The sequence below is a fragment of the Schistocerca nitens genome, chromosome 1 (genome assembly GCF_023898315.1).
Source record: "Schistocerca nitens isolate TAMUIC-IGC-003100 chromosome 1, iqSchNite1.1, whole genome shotgun sequence".
Lineage (NCBI taxonomy): Eukaryota > Metazoa > Arthropoda > Insecta > Orthoptera > Acrididae > Schistocerca > Schistocerca nitens.
This window is the reverse complement of record NC_064614.1, coordinates 559,609,794-559,634,162: the sequence shown is the minus strand read 5'-3', so window position 1 is coordinate 559,634,162 and position 24,369 is coordinate 559,609,794. Positions and strand designations below refer to the sequence as shown.

General features: G+C 44.6%; 1 pseudogene; it reads right to left on the bottom strand.

Moving 5' to 3' along the window:
- Positions 1–17,251: 17,251 nt before the first annotated feature.
- Positions 17,252–17,369, bottom strand: LOC126203130 (5S ribosomal RNA; annotated as a pseudogene).
- Between the last annotated feature and the right edge of the window lie 7,000 nt (positions 17,370–24,369).

Genomic DNA, 24,369 nt, shown 5'->3' with positions numbered 1-24,369 from the left:
GTGGCATGGGCAGCTGGCACCACCTTCACAATAACTCTCTCGAACAGCGCGCGGGTAATAACGAATACCTATATCTTTGCGAGCGAGCTCTGATTTCCTTTAATTCATAATGATGATCGTTCCTCCCTATGTAGGTCGGCGTCAACAAAATATTTTTGCATTCGGAGGAGAAAGTTGGTGACCGGAATTTCATGAGAAGATCCCGCCGAAACCAGGAACACCTTCGTTTTTGTCATGTTCACCCCATAGCCTGTATCATGCCCGTGACACATCTCCCCTATTTCCCGATAGTACAAAACTTGTTTGAACTTTCTCGATGTAATTCGAATGCTGTCTGGTAAGGATCGCACACCGCGCAGCAGTACTCTAAAAGAGGACGGACAAGTGTAGTGTAGGCAGTCTCTGTAGCAGATCTGTTGCATTTTCTACGTGTTCTACCAGTAAAGCGTAGTCTTTGGTTCGCCTTCCCCACAACATTTTCTAAGTGTTCTTCCAAATTTAAGTTGTTTGTAATTGAAACTCCTAGGTATTTAGTTGAATTTACAGCCTTTAGATTTGATTGATGTATCGTGTAACCGAAGTCTAAAAGATTCCTTTTAGCACTCGTGCGGATGACCTCACACTTTTCATTATTTAGGGTCAATTGCCACACAGATATCTTATCTGAATCGTTTAGCAAATGGTTTTGAAATTCTGATGACTTTACTAGTCGATAAACGAAATCATCATCTGCAAACAATCTGAGACGGCTGCTCAGATAGTCTCCCAAATCATTTATACAGATAAGGAACAGCAGAGTGCCTATAACACTACCTTGGGGAACGACAGAAATCACTTCTGTTTTACTCGATTACTTTCCTTCAACCACTACGAACTGTGGCCTCTCGAACAGAAAATCACGAATCCAGTCGCACAGCTGACACGATATTTCGTAAGCACGCAATTGGATTACAAGTCGCTTGTGAGGTGCCGTGTCAAAAAGCTTCTAGAAATCTAGAAACACGGAAACAATTTGAAATCCCTTGTCAATAACACTCAACACTTCGTGTGACTAAAGAGCTAGTTGCGTTTCACACGAACGATGATTTCTAAATCCGTTTTTTTCGAGGTAATTCATAATTTTCGAACACAATATATGTTCCATAATCCTGCTGCATATCGACGTTAACGATTATTGTTGTTGTTGTTGTTGTTGTTGTGGTCTTCAGTCCTGAGACTGGTTTGATGTAGCTCTCCATGCTACTCTATCCTGTGCAAGCTTCTTCATCTCCCAGTATCTACTGCAACCTACATCCTTCTGAATCTGCTTAGTGTATTTATCTCTTGGTCTCCTTCTACGATTTTTACCCTCAACGCTGCCCTCCAATACTAAATATGGGCCTGTAAGGATTACTGGATTACCACCTTTCTTGAATATTGGTGTGACTTGTGCAACTATCCAGTCTTTGGGTACGGATCCTTTGTCGAGCGAATGGTTGTATATGATTGTAAGAAGTATCGAGTCATTGCATCAGCGTACTCTGAAAGGAACTTAATTGGTATACAATCTGGACCGGAAGACTTTCTTTTATTAAGTGATGTAAGGTGCTTCACTACTCCCAGGATATTTACTTCTATGTTACTCATGTTGGCAGCTGCTCTTGATTCGAATTCTGGAATATTGACTCTGTATTCCTTGGTGATAGAATGTCGGAAGGCTTTGTTTAGTAGCTCTGCTCTGGCAGCACTGTAATCGATAGTATTTCCATTTCTATCGCGCAGAGAAGGCATTGATTGTGTCTTGCCGCTAACATACTTCACATACGACCATAATTTCTCTGGATTTTATGCCAGATTTCGTGCAAAGTTTCGTTGTGGAAACTTTCATAAGCATCTCGCGTTGAAGTCCGCACTAAATTTCGAGCTTCTGTTAAAGATCGCCAATCTTTGGGTTTTTGCGTTTGTTTAAATTAGGCATGCTTTTTTCGTTGTTCCTGAGACAATGTTCTGACCTGTTTTGTGTACCAAGGGGGATCAGCTCGGTCGTTTGTTAATTTATTTGGTATAAATCTGTCAAGTGCTATATATACTATTTGTATGAATTCAAGCCACATCTGGTCTACACTTAAATTGTTAATTTGGAAAGAGTGAAATTGTCTCTCGGGAAGACGTCAAGCGAATTTTTATTTGAATTTTTGAATGGATACATTTTTCCTTTATTTTTGGAGGGTTTTAGAGTTGCGGTATTCAGTCTCGCTATTATAACCTCGTGTTTATTAATCCTTGTATCCGTTTTGATGCTCGTTATTAGCTCCGGATTATTTGTTACTAAGAGGTCAAGTGCGTTTTCACAACCGTTTACTATTCGGGTGGACTTAAGAACTAACTGCTCGAAATAATTTTCAGAGAATGCGTTTAACGCAATTTCGAATGATGTCTTATTCGTAACTCCCGATTAAAACATGTATTTTCTTGAACGTATTGAGGGTAAATTGAAGCCAGCACTAACAATAATTGTATGAGTCAGGTACGTGTTTGAAATGAGACTCAAGTTTCTTTGAACTGTTCAGGAGCTGTATCATCTGAGTTGGAAGGTCGTTTAAAAGGATCCAGTTATTAATTTATCCCGGTTTCCAAGAATGACGCCTACCCATAGTAACTCATAGGAACTATCTACTTCAAAAATGAGATTTCACTCTGCAGTGGAGCGTGCGCTGATATTAAACTTCCTGGCAGATTAAAATTGTGTACCAGACTGAGACTCGAACTCGGGACCTTTGCCTTTCGCGAGCAAGTGCTCTATCAACCGAGCTACCCAAGCAAAACTCACGACCGGTCATCACTGCTCCAATTCTGCCAGTACCTCGTCTCCTACCTTCCAAATTTTCACAGAATCTTTTCTGCGAAACATGCAAAATGGCTCTGAGCACTATGCGACTTAACTTCTGAGGTCATCAGTCGCCTAGAACTTAGAACTAATTAAACCTAACTAACCTAAGGACATCACAAACATCCATGCCCGAGGCAGGATTCGAACCCGCGACCGTAGCGGTTGCTCGTTCCAGACTGTAGCGCCTAGAACCGCACGGCCACTCCGGCCGGCCGAAACTTACAGAACTAGCACTCCTGGAAGAAAGGATATTGCGGAGACATGGCTTAGCCACAGCCTGGGGGATGTTTCCAGAATGAGAGCTTCTGTGGTTTGGAAGGTAGGAGACGAGGTACTGCCGGAAATGGAGCTATGAGGACTGGTCCTGACTCGTGCTTGGGTAGCTCAGTTGGTAGAGCACTTGCCTGCTAAAGGCAAAGGTCCCGAGTTCGAGTCTCTGTCCGGTACACAGTTTTAATCTGTTGGGAAGTTCCATATTTACCTCAATTTCACTTCAAAGTAAACTACTGCTAACTGCAATAAACATTCCACCGCCATCTGTATTTAGCCTATACTTTCTGAACATTGTTAGGTCCTTTGAAAAACATTCGGCTGAACTTATCTCCGGTTTTAGCCGGCTTTCAGTGCCTGTAACTATTTGAGCATCAATGCTTTCTGTTAGTGCTTGGAGCTCTGGTACCTCCCTAATGCAGCTAAGACAGTTCACATCTGTTATTCCTATTGCTCTCAGATCTACGTCTTCCTGTGTTCGACCTACACCCTTTGAGACTGAAGACCTTCCTGTGCTTCTATACCTAAAAAGCCGCCCGGTCCGCGTCACACAGCCCCTACCACCCGTGTAACCGCCTCCTGCATGTAATGGACTCCTGACTTATTTAGTGGAACCCGAAATCCTGCCATCCAATGGCGCAAGTCGCGGAGCTTCTGGTTCAGACCCTCCACTCGGCTCTGTACCAGAGGTCTGCAATCAGTCCTGTAATTAATTATGTATATACACTCCTGGAAATGGAAAAAAGAACACCGTGAATTCATTGTCCCAGGAAGGGGAAACTTTATTGACACATTCCTGGGGTCAGATACATCACATGATCACACTGACAGAACCACAGGCACATAGACACAGGCAACAGAGCATGCACAATGTCGGCACTAGTACAGAGTATATCCACCTTTCGCAGCAATGCAGGCTGCTATTCTCCCATGGAGACGATCGTAGAGATGCTGGATGTAGTCCTGTGGAACGGCTTGCCATGCCATTTCCACCTGGCGCCTCAGTTGGACCAGCGTTCGTGCTGGACGTGCAGACCGCGTGAGACGACGCTTCATCCAGTCCCAAACATGCTCAATGGGGGACAGATCCGGAGATCTTGCTGGCCAGGGTAGTTGACTTACACCTTCTAGAGCACGTTGGGTGGCACGGGATACATGCGGACGTGCATTGTCCTGTTGGAACAGCAAGTTCCCTTGCCGGTCTAGGAATGGTAGAACGATGGGTTCGATGACGGTTTGGATGTACCGTGCACTATTCAGTGTCCCCTCGACGATCACCAGTGGTGTACGGCCAGTGTAGGAGATCGCTCCCCACACCATGATGCCGGGTGTTGGCCCTGTGTGCCTCGGTCGTATGCAGTCCTGATTGTGGCGCTCACCTGCACGGCGCCAAACACGCATACGACCATCATTGATACCAAGGCAGAAGCGACTCTCATCGCTGAAGACGACACGTCTCCATTCGTCCCTCCATTCACGCCTGTCGCGACACCACTGGAGGCGGGCTGCACGATGTTGGGGCGTGAGCGGAAGACGGCCTAACGGTGTGCGGGACCGTAGCCCAGGTTCGTGGAGACGGTTGCGAATGGTCCTCGCCGATACCCCAGGAGCAACAGTATCCCTAATTTGCTGGGAAGTGGCGGTGCGGTCCCCTACGGCACTGCGTAGGATCCTACGGTCTTGGCGTGCATCCGTGCGTCGCTGCATTCCGGTCCCAGGTCGACGGGCACGTGCACCTTCCGCCGACCACTGGCGACAACATCGATGTACTGTGGAGACCTCACGCCCCACGTATTGAGCAATTCGGCGGTACGTCCACCCGGCCTCCCGCATGCCCACTATACGCCCTCGCTCAAAGTCCGTCAACTGCACATACGGTTCACGTCCACGCTGTCGCGGCATGCTACCAGTGTTAAAGACTGCGATGGAGCTCCGTATGCCACGGCAAACTGGCTGACACTGACGGCGGCGGTGCACAAATGCTGCGCAGCTAGCTCCATTCGACGGCCAACACCGCGGTTCCTGGTGTGTCCGCTGTGCCGTGCGTGTGATCATTGCTTGTACAGCCCTCTCGCAGTGTCCGGAGCAAGTATGGTGGGTCTGACACACCGGTGTCAATGTGTTCTTTTTTCCATTTCCAGGAGTGTAGATAATAATAATAGTAACAGTACTTTCGTGTGGCCCAATGGTCTGGTGCAAGGTTTTGTATTGGGAACCACTTCGGCGACTTACGTGACCCTAACCTAACTAGATATCCAACTGTAGAAGGGGGACCTACAGTTGAATGTGGAATCCGATCTATGCATTGTTTCTTGTGGCTCCTCAAATCGTTGAGAGATGAAGGCTAGATTGAAACGACGACTGCCTTCCGCAGTCTCGCTGAGACTCGATCCCGACACTTCTCGGTTTTCAGGCATACGCTTGACTGCTAAACCACCATGACCGCCAAGTGTGTAGATAGTTCAGCCAAGGCTTTCTTAAAGTGAGTTCGCGTGTTTCGAAATATATGGCTTATAAAATGTCCACCCCGGTAGCTGATAGGCGTCTGTCTTCCGCTGCAACTGGCGACGTTTGAATTCAGACGTGTTTGAATCTTGTCGCTGCAGCACGCGCGACAGAGAGCGACAGCCACGTGTTTTCTCGGCAAATCAGTGGAGCAGACGCGACGGCAGCTAAGAAATACTTATCATCCGATTTTAAGAAAAGTATTCGGTGAAAAAATTTCCTTTTTCCGCATCTTATAGCTTGATATCTTTGCTTGATAAAGCTCTGAATTTATTTTCGTTATTTGTCGTAGTTACTGTATTGCACGAAACTGAGTGCGTGGTTGCACGAAATTTTTAAGAATTTGCAAAGGCGAAATCACATTGCATAGACTTTCCGTGTAGTTCATTTAAGGCCATATATTACTGCGTACGAAATGTAACCAATATGCCGGCACGGTAGCTCAGCGTGTTCGGTCAGAGAGCTGGTTGGCCTCTGTAATAAAAAAAACTGAGTGGAAGGATCCACAAACGAACTTTAACGGATGTCATGTAACATCCGCAATGACCAACCCCCCCCCCCCCCAAAAAAAAAAAAAGTGGTCAGCGCGACAGAATGTCAATCCTAAGGGCCCGGGTTCGATTCCCGGCTGGGTCGGAGATTTTCTGCGCTCAGGGACTGGGTGTTGTGTCGTCTAATCATCATCATTTCCTCTCCAGCGACGCTCAAGTCGCGTCAAATCGAAAGACTTGCACTCGGCGAACGGTCTACCCGGCGGGAGGCCCTAGTCACACACAATTCAAATAAATTTCAGCTTGGTACCTCCAGCTGTTCATGGGAGAAAGGGGTCTTAACAGACGCATTGACAGACGGACGGACAACAGACTGCAAAAAAATTACATTGATGTAACTACCAGCTAACACTTTTGGGGTTCTTCCCTTTACTTGCACTGCAAAACATTGCTTCTTGTCGAATTTCACGATTCTCTGACAACAGGAAGAACCCCACAGGTTTTGATGAGTGAGTTTGCAAGTATCGAAACATGTGACGTGAATGGTCTTATCGTTTGACTGCACTGATTCACAATCAGAAGCTTGAATTTTTCACAGAGTCAAGGGACGTTGGACCTTAGCGTTTGACTTGTACCATGTCCTGAGAAAAAGGGGTCTTAACAGTCGGACCGACAGACGGACACACTGACAGACAGACAGACAGACAGACGGACAACGAAGTGATACTATAAGGACTCCGTTTTTACCTACTGAGGTACGGAACCCTGAAAAGACATTTTTGTTTTGTGGAAACCCATGGCGAGGATTTAAGAAGTGTTGCTCTGACGATACTAAAAGTCCGCGGATAATGCTGAGTAGTGGCGGGAGTGTAGATAAATGAACAGAAAGTTTATGCATGTGAGTCTCAGGGAAAATAATTTATGTACATCTTTTACACAATTTCTAGCTGATTGATTCTTTCACTTGAGACACAATTCGTGTATAATGTAATGAGTCGTTTCACAACACTGATCGCATAACACAATTCTGTGGTTCTCTGTCCGTATAGATTTTAATCTCAGTGTTGTGTCCATTCGGGAATTAAATGACACCAGACGGCTTGACGTATGTCGGAACAATCTCTCTTATCCTTTCTCATGCATTTTTCACTTAATTCGTTGTTTGATAACTTAATTAACAAACATCCTTCCCTAGGTTTTACAGTAATAAACGTGTAAATCTTTATATAACGTCACGTTTCAAATCGTTCAAGTTTCTTCTCTTTCCTACCGTCCAACTTTCTCTTCTACACCGTGCCGCCGAGCGAGTTGGCTGAGTGGCTAGCACCCTGGACTCGCATTCGGGAGGACGACCATCCTAGTTTAGGTTTTCCATGGTTTCCCTAAATCGCTTCAGCATATGCCGGGATGGTTACTTTGAAATGGCGCGGCCGACTTCCGTCCCTAATCCGGTGACGACATCGGTGTTTGGTCCCCTCCCCCAAATCAACCAACCAACCAACTTACAATGCCTCGATATGATCGTCAATTTTCAGAAAGTTCGCTTACAATGCTACACCGATGTCTCGTACTAGTTGATTTACAGATAATCTTCTTTTCGCTTTACACTTTACTGCTGCAACCCTGTATAATTTCATTCTACAGAAATAAACTACTCTGATGCAGGTATATAAGCACCGACTTGCAGGCAAGGGCTTAGTGTGGCATTCGCATGTTTCCGGTAAATGCGGGGACGTGAACTACCACGTTATTGTCAAATGCGTTCCAGCAGGACCAACGTACTGTTATTCTTTTCTTGGCTGCCGAAGACAAAGAACCGGTAGACATGTATCGGCGAATGAAGAATGTGTATGGGGCAGCATGTCAGTCGACAAGCACTGTTGTGGAATGGAAACTGCGACAGGGTGTCTTGCTGGTTCATGATAACGCACGTCCCCGTATCGCCAATGTCGTAACTCAGACGTTACGCCAGTTAAAGTGGGAGACACTCGAGCACCCCATCCTATGGCCCTGATCTCTCCCCATGCGATTATCTCGCCTTCAGTCCCTTAGAAAAGGCCTTCAAGGGTCGACGATTGCTTCGGACGAGGGTGTGCAGCAGGCAGTTACGGACTTCTTCAGCAGCAGGACACGGTGTCGCACCAAACGGATATCTTCAACCTCGTGCGTTGGTTGGATGATTACTTCGATGCTCACTGCAATTTTACCTCATTGGCATACCGTTTCTGGACTCCACAGCCTTCGAACGGAAACTTTTTGATCACCCCTCACATTTTCGAAGCTGTATTACTCCCCATTTTTTTGCTATTTATCATTTTAATTTCCTTTCAGTTTTTCTTTCTCTTAATATTGTCCACATGTCGCCCGTGTAATGATTTTAAAAGTTCTTCAAAGTCCTGCTCATATGTTAGAACTGAACTCGTATTATGATAAGACGAGTCAAATGCTATAATGACTCCCTTACTAAGTCCAATGCTGATAGCTTTCCACACCACTCTCTTACTAGTAACGAGACCAATAGTGCTTAAGGCGAATGGAATACCCAGAGCTGCTGGCATAACCTATGATTTCAGAAAGCTGCGGTGCACCTTTTAAGAAAAACGCGTGCGACATGCTAGGGCGGCATGCTCTTGAATAATGTTCCAACTTTTAGAGTCTTATCTAGTCCGAATAACTATAGTCGTCGAAGCAATTCAGAGTCGCGTTGGTAGAGTCATAAAAGGTCTCTTTATCCCATATGAAGAACTAACATAGCTGGGAATCGCTGGAGAAAAATGAAATTAATTTCACGAAATATACATGGCTAAATCTGGAAAAGCTGTAGTCGAGCTGTACCTTGGCAAGAGTACTGTTTTCTCCTTGGTGTTTATCGCGTCGGTATCTTGAAAAGTAGATAAGTTCGGTATCGAAAGTAGGTTTTCCATTTTTACACCCGTGAAAACCGGTATCGACTAAATGTGTACAAGAGATTACATTCTTTGTATGTGCCGGAAGGACTGTGCAACCCGCTGGACTCTTATCTTACCCTTTTCCCCTTTCTAAACTACTCTGAAAATTTTTTGTTCTTCTTTTCATTATCTTCTTCATACTCGCATTGAACAGCGATGATAAGCAGCAACCCCGTCCTGCACTTTTTATGATGTGATATTATCTTGCTTTATTTTCCAGTGTTAGTATTTGCTCCCACTGTACGGGGTCCAGGGATTAACGCACTGGACACGCATTCACAAGGAGCACGGTTCAAATCCTTGTTTAATCAGTGACAACAATGATTTTTGTCGTCTCCCTAAATAACTTATGGTAAATACTGCTATGAATCCTTTGCAAAAGCCAAGACTGGTATATTGTCTCATTCTTATCCATTTAGAACTATTGCTCTGTTTCTAATGGTCACTACTTCTCACATGTCGAGGTAATGTTGCATCGCAAGCTTGATCCCTTTTCGTTATGCCTACTAGATTTATATAGAGACTATAGTTTGTCTTTGTACATTATCTACATTCCACTAAGAATTTCGGACATGTTATGGCACCTTGCTCAATGGAAGGCTTTTTATAAGTAAGGCGTAAATATTTGTAGAGTGTAATGCCGTAGAAATATAAGAAATTCTGATCAGTTACTGCACTTATCATCATATCATCTATGATTACTTACCTAAAAATGCTGAAAATCATGTAATATGTAACAAAAGTCCTAGCATTGGAGGATGTGCCATATATTTGTGAGTGTCGGTACAGTTAAACACAGTATGGAATCATACACTATGTGATCAGAAGTATCGGGACACCCCCAAAACAGACGTTTTTCATATAACGTGCATTGTGCATTGTGCTGCCACCTACTGCCAAGTACTCCATATCAGCGACCTCAGTAGTCATTAGACATCGTGAGATAGCATAATGGGGCGCTCCGCGGAACTCACGGACTTCGAACGTGGTCAGGTGACTGGTGTCACTTGTGTCATGCGTCTGTACGCGAGATTTCCACACTTCTTAACATCCCTAAGTCCACTGTTTCCGATGTGATAGTGAAGTGGAAACGTGAAGGGACACGTACAGCAGAAAGGCGTACAGGCCGACCTCGTCTGTTGACTGACAGAGGCAGCCGACTGTTGAAGAGGGTCTTAATGTGCAACAGGCAGACATCTAACCAGACCATCAAACAAGAATTCCAAACTGCATTAGGATCCACTGCAAGTACTATGACAGATAGACGGGAGGTGAGGAGACTTGGATTTCATGGTCGAGAGGCTGCTCATAAGCCACACATCACGCCGGCAAATGCCAAACGACGCCTCGCTTGGTGTAAGGAGAGTAAACATTGGACGATTGAACAGTGCAAAAACGTTGTGTGGAGTGTCGAATCACGGTACACAATGTGGCGATCCGATGGCAGGGTGTGGGTATGGCGAATGCCCGGTGAACGTCATATGCCAGCGTGTGTAGTGCCACCTGTAAAATTCGGAGGCGGTGTTGTTATGGTGTGGTAATGTTTTTCAGGGAGGGAGCTTGCACCCCTTGTTGTTTTCCGTGACACTATCATAGCACAGACCTATATTGATGTTTTAAGCACCTTATTGCTTCCCGCTGTTGAAGAGTAATTCCGGCCGTTGTGGTCGAGCGGTTCTAGGCGCTACAGTCTGGAACCGCGCGACCGCTACGGTCACAGATTCAAATCCTGCCTCGGGCATGGATGTGTGTGCTGTCCTTAGGTTAGTTAGGTTTAAGTAGTTCTAAGTTCTAGGAGACAGATGACCTCAGAAGTTAAGTCCCATAGTGCTCAGAGCCATTTGAACCATTTTTTTTTTATGGCGATTGCATCTTTCAACACGATCGAGCGCCTGTTCATAATGCACGGCCTGTGATGGAGTGGTTACACGACAATAGCTTCCCTGTAATGGACTGGCCTGCAAAGAATGCTGACCAGAATCCTATAGAACACCTTTGGGATGTTTTGGAACTTCGACTTCGTGCTGGACCTCACCGCCGACATCTGATTGAACATACGCCTGCGAGAGTGGAAGTTGTCATCAAGGCTAAGGGTGGGCCAACACGATATTGAATTACAGCATTACCGATGGAGGGCGTTACGAACTTGTAAGTCATTTTCAGCGAGATGTCTCGATACTTTTGATAACATAGTGTACTATAGCCTGTTGTAGACCGTTATCTTACAAGGTACCACTTGAGTGCGAGATCCCAAAAAGGCCAAACATGTTATGGCATTCCGACGCCCCACGTATTGTCTCCCACGTAACCACAATATTGGCTGCTAATGGCAACAGGGGGCAGGGCTGGAGGTATGCAATGTCGAGCGCAGCATGAAGCTACGGAGCGTAGTTGAACTGCTTAGTCGACGAGTAACTCACAACAATGCTACAGTGCTAGTGGTGCTGATAGAAAGCAGAGCAAAGGCAATGATAAACAAAGTAAACATTGCATTGTATGTGCAACAACAGTTGCCGAAGGCGACATTGCGTCAGAAAGGAATCCAAGGAATTTCAGAGAGTGAAAAAGAAGAGGGAGATGAGATATTATCGTTTCTGCAAGAGCAGTCAGTGGAATGTGTGGTGTCGTATACTTTCGGCTGTGCGGACAATGTACATGATGAGTGCAATGATGACAATACATGCTTAACAAGTGGAAGTGATACTGAAACAGTTTGTAGTTCATCGTCCTTGTCGGACAGGGAGCCACAAATCCCGACTCCAGTGAAACGTAGTAAAGGAAAATCGTTGTCCAACGAGTGGGTACATGGAAGTTCATCCACAGCGTAGTAAAAAGACAATTTTGAGTAAATCTGCATCAGTTTGACCGTGTAGTGCATAAGAAGAACTACAGATATTCAAGGGAGGACGAGGCGCACTTGTTACAAAAACCGGTGTTTGCAAGTTGCAAGAATGCTTCGTCATGAACATCAAAATTGAGCGTAACATAGATTACGGTGATTTCAAGGGAAACAGTGGATGGTTACATAACTTCAAACAGTGATACAGAATTAGAAGACGTAAGATAATAAAATTTCAAATAAAGTGTCAACTTGATGATGCACCTAAAACTGCAGAATCGGCCAAAAAATTTGTAGATGAGATATAGAAATTTATCCGCTCGTTAAGTACCGAGCGAGGTGGCGCATTCTGGAGGACGACGGTTCAATACCGCGTCCGACCATCCTGATTTAGGTTTTCCGTGATTTCCCTAAATCGCTTCAGGCAAATGCCGGGATGGTTCCTATGACAGTGCACGGCCGACTTCCTTCCTTAATCCGATAAGACCGATGACCTCGATGTTTGGTCTCTTCCCCTCAAATCAACCCTACCCATCGTTAAGTAAGGAATTTTGTTTCAAGCCCGACCAATGGGGATTTGAAGAGGAAATCCACTTGAAAGGAACCTTTGGAATTAGAGATACCACGAGATTGTATCAAGAACAAAACATCAATACCTTAAGCATTCGAATACAATTATGCTGACTGTTCATCTGGATGGTAAAGTGGCTGGAAGGTTGTTTATCGTGTCGCGGTAGTTGGAGTTCCTTTGTCTCCTACGATTCTTTCTCGTGTGCAAGATCTTGGAAGGGTAGTAGGGAATATTTACATCACAGTAAGCAAGAGTGAGAACTGCAACCATGGTATGAGCACTGCTTTTGGCCAATAGCTGGTCAGAATAAAAATGGCTCTGAGCACTATGGGACTTAACTACTGTGGTCATCAGTCCCTTAGAACTTAGAACTACTTAAACCTAACTAACCTAAGGACATCACACACATCCATGCCCGAGGCAGGATTCGAACCTGCGACCGTAGCAGTCGCGCGGTTCCGGACTGAGCGCCTAGAACCGCTAGACCACCGCGGCCGGCAGCTGGTCAGAATAACTGCTTTATTACTGGTCTCTGCATATAAAAATCATACTCCTGTGGAGCAAAATATCCCCCTTCCCCCCCCCCCCCCCCCGCCTCACTAAAAAGTGCGTGACATGCAATTCATACCACCTGGAACCACTGGACAAATTCAGAAATTCAGCCTGTGAATTTTTTTTTCTGTGGCTATAAAACATATTATCGCACTATATGCAGCTGTGCCTTAAAGGACAGCCAGTTTGACGGTAAGTTCCAGGACAGACTGTTTCGTATTCGATTGCATGTCATCACATTCCATCAGTCCTCATCATCCCGTTACACTAGCATGATTCTAAGTGCATTCTTTAAGAGTGGAAACCTAACTGAACATCCTGCACGGTTTGTAATTCCCAAGGAGTTCGCCTTCGATCTTGATGGTGCGAACCTTTTTTGATTACTGCGAAATGCCATTTTTCATTCGGCGTTCATGGTGCAAGTTAATGGTTCGTTTTGATCATGTCTTGAATGTCGACGATGCTCATGTTCTGAAGTGAAATACATGCATCCCATAAAAGGTTGACCTCTGCACCTTCTGGAAACTAATTTTCTGTCGCCCTCTTGATGCACATGTCGACTCATTAGCAGCTAACATTTCTCATGTCATAATTGTTAAGACAACAGTTTAAAATGAGCCTTACTGAAGAATGAACTGCTCGAGAAGCATGTGGCTGCAGGAAGCAAAACGAGTTTCGGGAAAACAGGTATATGTTTTATTTCATAATGAGAACTCAACCGAATGTGTTCTATCTGAATTCATTGCCAGAAATTTTAAAATTCGTAAATGAATTAAATTATCCTGTGTACACTGTCTGTCAAAATGTTCCGAGACTGATTGTATTCCTGACCTCCAAGCGAAATCAGCGTCCAACCACGGTGGCAGTTTGAGCTAGCAAATGTAAACAACGGACGAGCATTCGACAAATCAGTTGTGAGCCGGCGGTATTAAGTAATGGGCGTGGGTCGCAGTGTCTCAATGTTTCTCTGTCATAAACCCCAATGGCGGAACGAATTGAACATCTCTAACTCACGTGTTCAAGACATTTTCCAGAATATTTTGAATGAGAGAAAAGCGAACAAAAACAACGAGGCACTGACGCCTCAGTGGCTTGACTCAAATGCAAAATGCAGAAAATTCTTTTCTGTAAAAAGATCATCACGTATGACGAGAGTTGGTGTTATCGCATAACCGACCATACGAATTGAATACAAAGGGTTCCGTGTCTTGTAATCAAATGATGGGACACGTAAAACATTAAAACTACTAATTAAACGTTTCTGTGTTTTTTATTTATGCAGTCTTAAAACGTTTTGGAATGACGAGTTATACAGTTTTGGGTCTGTTGGAACGAACCTGTCCTTATTTTCGTGAGCTTAAAATGAGAAATAAAATACCATTAGTTGAAATTTGCTTATTCAAATGTAATTAGCAAATTTTTGCAAAGTAATACTCTTTTGTAAAGGAATGTGAACCCCAGGTCCTGGAACAGTACAGTTTCGTCAACATTTACATATAGAAGCTACCTGATGGCAGTTAAAAAGAAAGTGGTTTCGTCATTTATTCTTCTTACGCTTTTGGGCTTCGAGCCAAGCACACCTGCGCCGCCACGCAGTGCTCTAAACAAATCGCTTGTGCCCGCCCATCATGCATTTCACTTCGCTGTCACCAGCCCTGTAATTAGAGGTTTATGAACATGTTATTTAACTTTAAGTAATGGATATGCCAGAAAAGACACTTATACTGTACGAGCTGAAGGCAACAGCATATTGGTGGAGTAAATTTCGCAAGGTTGAGCTTTCTCGTAATGCGGCGTCTTTTCCGTCTCTGAGAACAACTAAAATCTCAGACAGCTGCAGCGCTGGGCTAAAAAACAGCCTTTATTATCTGAAACTGATTCTGAAATTTACTGTGGAAAAAATAGCTTCCTGGCCGGCTGGAGTGGCCGTGCGGTTCTGGGCGCTACAGTCTGGAACCGAGCGACCGCTACGGTCGCAGGTTCGAATCCTGCCTCGGGCATGGATGTGTGTGATGTCCTTAGGTTAGTTAGGTTTAATTAGTTCTAATAAGGGAACCTCCCCATCGCACCCCCCTCAGATTTAGTTACAAGTAGGCACAGTGGATAGGCCTTGATAAACTGAACGCAGATCAAATGAGAAAACAGGAAGAAGTTGTATAGAAATGTTAAAAAATATGCAAAATATACAAACTGAGTAGTCCATGGGCCACATAGGTAACATAATGGACAGCCTGAGCACAGGAGCGGCGTAGTCCCGTGGTAGCGTGAGCTGCTGCGGAACGAGAGGTCCTTGGTTCAAGTCTTCCCTCGAGTGAAAATTTTACTTTCTTTATGTTTGCATAGTTATTATCTGTCCGTTCGTTCATTGACGTCTCTGTTCACTGTAATAAGTTTAGTGTCTGTGTGTTGCGACCGCATCGCAAAACCGTGCGATTAGTAGACGAAAGGACGTGCTTCTCCAATGGGAACCGAAAACATTTGATCGCAAGGTCATACGTCAACCGATTCCTCCACAGGAAAACACATCTGATATATTCTATACGACACTGGCGACAGCATGTGCGTCACATGACAGGAATATGTTGTCGACCCACCTAACTTGTACACTTGGCGAGTGGGTAAAAAGATTCTTCTACCTTGCCCGATTTAGGTTTTCTTGTGGATGTGATAATTACTCCCAAAAAAGTGATGAAAACATAATAGTTTGTCACATAAACTGAAAATAAAAATAAAAATTTTCGCACGATGGAAGATTTGAACCAAGGACCTTGCGTTCCGCAGCTGCTCACATTACCACGAGACCATGGAGCTCCTGCGTTCTCAATGTTCTTGATATTGCCTATCTTCCCATGAACTACTCAGTTTGTATATTTTGCTTATTTTTTCACAGTTCCACACAACTTCTTCCTGTTTTCTCAATTGATATGTGTTCAGTTTTTCAAGGCCTATCCACTGTGCCAACTTATAACTAAATCTGAGGGGGGGTGTGATGGGGAGGTTCCCTTGTAAGTTCTCGGCGACTGATGACCTCAGAAGTTATGTCGCATAGTGCTCAGAGCCATTTGAAATAACTTCCTACGGGCGTCCGAGGTCGAACGACAGCGAGTCTTAGGTTTTGTATGTCCATCCTTTTGACTGGAGGTGTTGGGGACCACGGCTGTTTACTATTGTAAGAACATGAGACGCCTACAGCCGTCATTATCATCTTATTTACTGTGCAGCTACCAGTTTTGGTGCTTCAGTGAATCATCTTCAGGCCGTAGCTGTTGCTGAAGCTGTTATCACGATCCATACATACACGGCGTCAGTGACCAACATAACTGGTTTGCACAGACAGTAACTGTGGTGTCAGCACTCCAACCACCAACTGCGGTGTGCGTAAACCAGTTACGTTGGCCACTGATGCAGCGTATATGTGAATCGTGATGACATCTTCAGCATCAACTACGGCGTGAAGATGACTCATTGAAGCGCCGATACTGGTAGCTACACAATAAGTAAGATCATAAGGGCGGCTGTAGGTGTTTCATTTTCTTACAAAAGCGAGTCTTAGCATGCACACAACGGATTCGACGTCGTCAAGGTTTTGTTCTTAATAGGAGGTCTGGAAGAGATCCGCCCAGGCTCACGAACTACTTGCGGCGGAAATAGAGACGGCGGCTTTCGGGCGGTGACATCAACGGTCGCGTGTGTTAAATACATTCTCCTCCTACACTGCCGTCCGAAGACGTCTCATTGAGGAAGAGCAGGAAGCAGCATCAGCTAGGCATCGGAAAGACACTGGGTTCGCTGATGAACTCGTAATCCGTCCGTCGTACGGATTTAACGACGATTCCTTACTTTTCCAGGAAGGTACTTTTCAGCTCATCCATTCGCACACGCTGTGAGAAAGATGTTAATCTTCATTGTTCACTAATATCTCTGCTATTCTACTGTAATCAGCTGCATTCGCAAATACTTTGCTACAGTTTCAGAGGGAAAATGACGCCTCTCCTCTCTCCGCCCGAACAGGCCGTGGCAGGCCGAACGGTACCGACTGGCCGCCGTGTCATCCTCAGCTCACAGGCGTCACTAGATGCGGATATGGAGGGGCATGTGGTCAGCACACCGCTCTCCCGGCCATGTGGCAGTTTACGTGACCGGAACCGCTACTTCTCAATCAGTTAGCTTCTCGGTTTGTCTCACATGGGCTGAGTGCATCCCGCTTGCCAACAGCGCTCGGCAGACCGGATGGTCACCCATCCAAGTGCTAGCACAACCCGACAGCGCTTAACTTCGGTGATCTGACGGGAACCGGTGTTACCACTGCGGCAAGGCCGTTGACCAAATGACGCCTAATTTCACAGAAATCGCTCTTCTAATAAGCACTACTGTCACCAACATGTCTATATTGCCCCTGATGATTAGATCCCCACATAATGTTAATGTACTATTCATCCCTGCCTTATACATATTTTTTGTCCATCTTTGATGGATGGACTTCTTGTGTGGTTAGTTGAATAATAACTTTATTTCGACGGAAAACATTAGCAAGGCTTTGGACTCAGTTGGTTCTGTAGACCTACTCTTATGTTTTTCTCTCTCTTGACGTTCTATTTCTGGGGGACGTCTATGTTAGTTCTCGGGATTTGTATTTTATACCATCGTAAGGGCGCAACTGTACCAGTATAGTCCAGGTGGCTTTCGGACTTTCTGAAGAAGTTTTCTTGAGCGCTTTTTTTTATCACTTCCTACATCGTTTGTACTTTTGCACGTCTAATGCATGATGGAAACCTATTGTTTGTACCCATTTCGGGGCTTTTAAAATTAGTCTAACACATCTTTTTGAATTACTCTGACAATTGTGATGTTTGTTGTGCTGTCTGTCACCCGCGTTGAACAGCCGTGTTCTACAGATGGAGGGAGTGTGCTTTTATACGGCCCAAGTGTTGTTCGAGTGTTTATCTGTGAGTGAGGTAGGTGTGAAAATAATTTATGTAGTAATCTTGTACATTTTTCTCTTTTTTGTCTGCATGTGTATTTTGAATAACAATTTTTATCTTACTTGGTCAGTCCAGGTTATTTCCGAATAGTGGATAGTGTGTCGATCTCTTAGGTTTGATTTTCGACGTATAAACGTTACCGCTTTTGCTTCACCTGAGTTCAGCTCAACTAGATTTTCGTCTGCCCGTTGGTATGTCAGTGTTAACGGTCTCTGCAGTCATATGATGGTCGCATTGACCCTTCTGCCGCTCGTAAGGAATGTAGTATCATCGGCAAAATGTGATGTCACTACGTGAGTGATGACACGTTAGTAGTTAGCTTATAAGATGGAAGGAGTGGACGATAGTACCGAGCCTTCCGGTATGCTTTCATGTAATTTAATGCTGGAACGTTAGTCGTTCAGTTTTACGAATAATCGTCTGTCTAGTAAGAAACTGTCAAAAGTTTTCATGCAGTGGTCATGGATAATTGTCATCGCATTTAGTTTCGTTATTAATTTGCCTTTCCAGACTTTATCGTACCCCTTTTCAACGCCTACCAAGGTGTACGCGAGTAATTTGCACAATTCATACTGTAAGCCATATACTCCGAAATTCATAAAATTTGTAATTCTGAATAGGGATCTGTTGTTCATGAGTGAACTAGTTAAAATGAACTATACTGGAAAAGGAACTGTTCCCAGTGGTATTTCTTTTAGTGAACTATCGTTCTTTACTCCTCACTTCCCCCACTTACTGGAAGTTAGAAGGAGCATGCGTGGATCTCCACTCCGTTTATATTGAGTACACTCACTGCCAGGACCCGAGTGTTGGTAGTTCTGAACACATAACGGTGAACTGTGCGAACTGCTTCTGATCGTAAGATCGAAACCTTTCCGTTAGTTCACTTAGTTCATTTCAGATTCTCTCATCCTTTGAACATTTTTTACACTTACTACAATTTTTTTTTGGTTTTTGCACTTTATTTACCCTCTCTCTAAATATTTCTTTCCCATATTAAGAACGAATTTTTGTGAACTGTTAAACAAGAATGAGTTTTTCCTTTTTCCGGATACTATCAGATAAGAAAAAAACCGATAAGCTCTCTTGATGACAATGAAAATAATCTAATCTTGCTGGTTCCCACTACCCCGGTTCCCGAATAAAAGCTTGGGTTAAAAGTGAAAGCACTCAGCCCATCCTAACAAAAAGAATACACGTAAAAAAGACGTTATTAGAAATACGAGCACTGGGTTTGTTCCTAAAGGTCATTCAGTTTTTGTAGGCAATAAGATTTTGCTTCTAATTTATTAGTTTCAAGGTTTTTCTAAGTGCTCTTATTTATTGGTACTTTAACAACAAAAATGAACTATGTAGTTCAACAAGAACTATCTTAAAAGGAGTGGTTCTGTAAAAAGAAAGACTTAATCCATCTCTAACTCTGAGGATACTTTTGTTTGGAAAGCGAGATATTTTGGCCTTATTATGTCATCCTCTATCAGACGTTGTCCTAGTCGTTACACAAGCATTCTGGAAGGCGAGATATTTCGGTCTTATTATGTCATACTCGTTGTCTTAGTCGTTATACAAGCATCCTGCAAATACGCGTAACATAAAAAATTACATATTAATTTTTTTCTCTGATCCGTCTACTGTTGTAGAGTTGATTTCTCTTAATGAGAAGATCTTTTTGAAATGAAAGCCATAGTGAGTTTCACTCCATACGATCCGTTCTGGCATCTCTGACCTCTAAAGCATAAAACTGGGCGTCATGATATTAATTAAGAAAGTGTTTGCAGCAGCAGTCACCTTGTGAAGGTAGAGTACCACATGGAACCTTTACGCACATAATTAGAAATTTCCGGGAAATGAATTCTGCTTCGGACGAGAACTCCGGAGGCTGACGCAATACATGTACTCGGAGACGTGAGGCGCGCTCAGTGCATACGTTTTTTCCGCAACACATTCTTGGAAGACATTTTGCTTTCAGCACTTAATTCTATGCACTGCTCAAAACCAAAAGTGCTTCCCTCTTACGGTTCGTGACATAGATTTTTGTATGCAATTGGATGATTGAATTCTGTTGCGCAGACGCAAATGGAGAGATTTCGTCTCTCTTGTAACTGAATTAGAGATACCACCTGCCTCCGTAATCGAGGTGGCTAACCCACTCCTGTGCAGCTTGCAGGTAAATCTGGTGGCGGATAAAATTTTCACTGCCAGTATTTGGCCGGCAACGGGAGGAGATGGGGTGGCACAAAAGTTCCTGATCACCAGTCTTTGCGCCAGTGTCACGGATTACATTCCAACCCTATATGCAGTGTCTTACAAAGCGAGGGTATGTGAGACTGTTGACGATGATCCGTCCGTCGCATGGCGACGTTAAGCGGGACGGCCACCGTGGTGCCATTCGATGATTATAATGTTGGTTTGTGGGGCGCTCAACATCGTGGTCTTCAGAGCGCATACAAGTTCCAGTCTTTCCATTACCCGAATGATGATGAGGACAACACAAACACCCAGTCCTTGGACGGAGAAAATACCCGACCCGGCCGGGAATCGAACCCGGGACTCCGTGATCCAGAGGCAGGAACGCTGGCTACTAGAGTACGAGCTGCGGGCAGTGCCATTCGAGAGGTGTAGGATATGTGCTGGCACCAGGTTTCACACTCTCACTTCTCTGATCACATGCCACTTCAGTGTGCGCGTATCCATTACACTCATCTACTCTCCACAAAAACGAATACGACGGAACTCTTCAAAAAATGGTTCAAATGGCTCTGAGTACTATGGAACTCAACTGCTGAGGTCATTAGTACCCTAGAACTTAGAACTAGTTAAACATAACTAACCTAAGGACATCACAAACATCCATGCCCGAGGCAGGATTCGAACCTGCGACCGTAGCGGTCCTGCGGTTCCAGACTGCGCGCCTTTAACCGCATGGCCACTTCGGCCGGCGATGGAACTCTCACATATCCACAAGCAAAGAGGCCAATGTGCAAGGAGGCAGAACACACTTCGCAAATAGGAGTCTCAATCCACCCAGTGGAAGATGCAAGCCAACCAACGCCACACGATATTTCATTTAATTTTTAATTGGAGGTATCTGTTTAGCAAATTTCAGATAACGACATCAAAGTGAACCGCAGGGACATAGACTCCACGGACACTGAAATCATTGGGAAACATTGTCGATCTCCCATCACTGAACAGCAGCTTACTATTGATGAAGACATTCCCTATCCGGAAAAAGGTGCACCCACCTCGCTCACTACGTTCAATGAGACTGAAGCTGGGTGACGTGTGGGGCAGCAGTGTGGAGTGGGAGGAAGGGTCGGATTTTGGGAGGGGGATTGGTGACACACAAAGACTTTCATATCCTTGGAATACCCCACAAAGCAATTCGTGATACTTTGGTAGCAATAGGGTGGTGGATTGCCTTGCTGCAAACATTTGCATCACCCGCAGCGTTGCCAGTCGACGTAAAAATGATCGTGCTATGGGTTCCACAGTGGGAGACGACGATAGACAGATTACTGGTCCCATTCCATCAAATGCTTGTTTCCTCCATTTCCAGCGCTTGTCCCGATCGATGCCATGATGTTAAGCAGAAGTCATCGTCTCGCACTAACGTGTAAAGCGACTCGTCAGTCTTGACAACATTTGTTGATGCTCAAGAGTGCTCTGAGGAGTGGTACACATATGGGGTGCTGGCTCGAGGGGGCTGTTTCGATTGGGATGGCTGCTAACCGGTCACTACTATTTAGCGTGGAGTTGACAAGATATTGGTTGCTTAATGGCTTCACTGTTACAGTCTCCGATAGTCGACAGCGACTACTTAAGTCAACATATTGGGAAAGTAGAACGTCGAGTCCCTCTGCATTTATTTCGGACATTGCACGTAATGCTATTAAGGGGTCCTGAGCTTTAGTGCCGTAAATTACAGGGTTCCCAGAAATATTGCGACGAACTTTGAGGGCTTATAGAGGCGTCTAGAGGATATAATCGAGGACAGAAACCCATGTCCAGAAATGCCATTCAACGACGCTACAGAGCTTCGAAGTTATAGGCGCCGGTGCAAGCCACAAGGCCATTCCTCCGGCAGCAAACGTGACTTTGTACGCTGGCGGACCTTAGGCGGACCGTCTCGCAACGTTGTTTATTATCCAGTGATCGCGACTGATTGCCACAGTCACCAATGGAGAAGATGGAGCTAGTTGTTACACTGCATGGCCTTTTTCCTGTGAATGCGATGCTCTTTTGCCTTGGTGGATGACGGTTTCACTCACGTTTTTTTTTTCCATGTGCAATTTTTTTCCTCTTGGAATCCTCTAAAGTCTTCAGTGTTTTTCGGTACACAGGAGAAAAATAAGCTACAGATGGAAACTGGCGTCTGAAGCCAAGGCACCAGAACATCGCATTCGTATGAGACAAGGCCTGTCTACGCAGGAGCTAGCTTCATCTTCTTCGCCGCGATTATTGAATAACAAACAACATAGCGAGACGGTCCGCTTAAGGTCCGTCAGCGTACAAAGTCACGATTGCTGCCGAAGGAATGGCCTAGTGGCAGCGTCGGCACCTATAATTTCGACGTTGTGTAGCATCACTGGATGACGTTTCTGGACACGGGTTCCTATCTTCGATTTGTTCATCAAGAAAACCCCTACATCTTTTATGCATGTCTACAGTGGAGATATTCAGCCGCCAAATAATTGTTAAACTTTATTGTGAAACCTTCAACTGTCATTTTTCCTTTTTGCACAATTCGGTACTAGTTTTGGTTAATGACCGTTACCAGGCTTAGCTGGCATAAGCGGCAGTAGACTTCAACCATAATTTTAGAAAAGTAATTTGCTCTTTTAAGTCCACCATAGTACGCACAAGATTTCTCACAGTAATAACTGTGTACGATAATTTTCGTCAAGAATCAAGTCCACATCGACAGCAAGTAATTAAACTAGTAGCGAATTGTGCAAAACAAATGAGAGCTGGAGGTTTCACCATGAATTTTAACGCCCTACAACCCCTCGCAGTTTACCGCAACATTTCTGAGACACCACGTACAAACTTACTGGTATGTTATAGCCTTAAATCGACGTGGATTAACTGGGAGGTTGGGAGGGCCTATAAAAGGGTAAATTGTGTATAGGAAGAGTCTATGTGAGCCATGTTAAGTGACTGCGAATCAGACTAGCCAGTACTCAAAAACACCTCTAACGCAAGTGCGCCAGAATATACGCGAGGTTGCAAAACATAAAAATATTCTTGAGAATAACCTGTAGCACAAGGAGTACTACCTACTGTAGGCGACAGTGCATAGCACTGTAATTCCCAGAGCTCAGTTTACTACCAAGATGGTGGCTTTCGGGTCATCACCGTAACTTACTACTTGCCAGTTAACGGCGGCAAATGCCATCTTCCCCGCAAGAGAGTACGGCTCCTGTAGGCAGAGCACATCAAGGCTCATCTCCTCCACCACTCTCCGAAGCTCCTGCATGACCAGCCTGCTATTGTGGGTGTTCAGTTGTCCTAGCTGCATTCCTATCGTCATGGAAAATACGTGTTTACGTAAGATTCCGGAAAGTTTTTTCTGCAATTAAATGCGATTATTCCATTGGACAGGACTGACTAATTATAAATTTCATCTAGATGAAATGGTTCGTTACGTCTCTCGAAAACCTTCCAGGTCACGCAGGGCATCGAAGTCAGTGGGGAGATTCATTGTCTTCATCTATATCCTGTCTACAGCCTCCATGGGCGAGAAGGTGACTTTACGCCCATACTTGTATGCTACACACACCTCTTGTCTCAGAGCTGTGGTAAAAACAGCCGGCTCCTCCAGGCGGGATAACTACATAGAGTATTAGATATTAGGATAAATTCTCCTAGCTGCAGATCGGCCTGGTGTTGTGCCCACATTCGTGCTACTACAGCACTAACTTGTACAGTGTTCCCCTGCACAAACACCGGTCGGCCCACTACAACAGGACGCCCTTCTTGCCTTGCCCGATCTTCTGGCAATCTGTAGCCCCGGCAATAGGGAGAGGTAGCGGCCGCTCGTTCACAAGAGTCACTCTGAAAAAAAAAAGAAAAGAAAATAAAAAGTTACAAAGTATTGGCTGAAGTTAGAGTATATGTTCTTTTGGTCTAAGGAATTAATTATTAACAAAAATATATTTAAAGAATTGGTATGAAGTGCCTATATTGTTTGGAAACGACGTTTATCTTAAATGACAGTGATCTTAAGCTCTGGAGTCTGCGTCCATAGACGTGTGCTCAGTGTAGATGGCTGCCATGCGGAGACCTCGGTTCGATTCCCGGTACTATCAAGGTTTTTTCCTGGGCAGGATGAAGGATGAC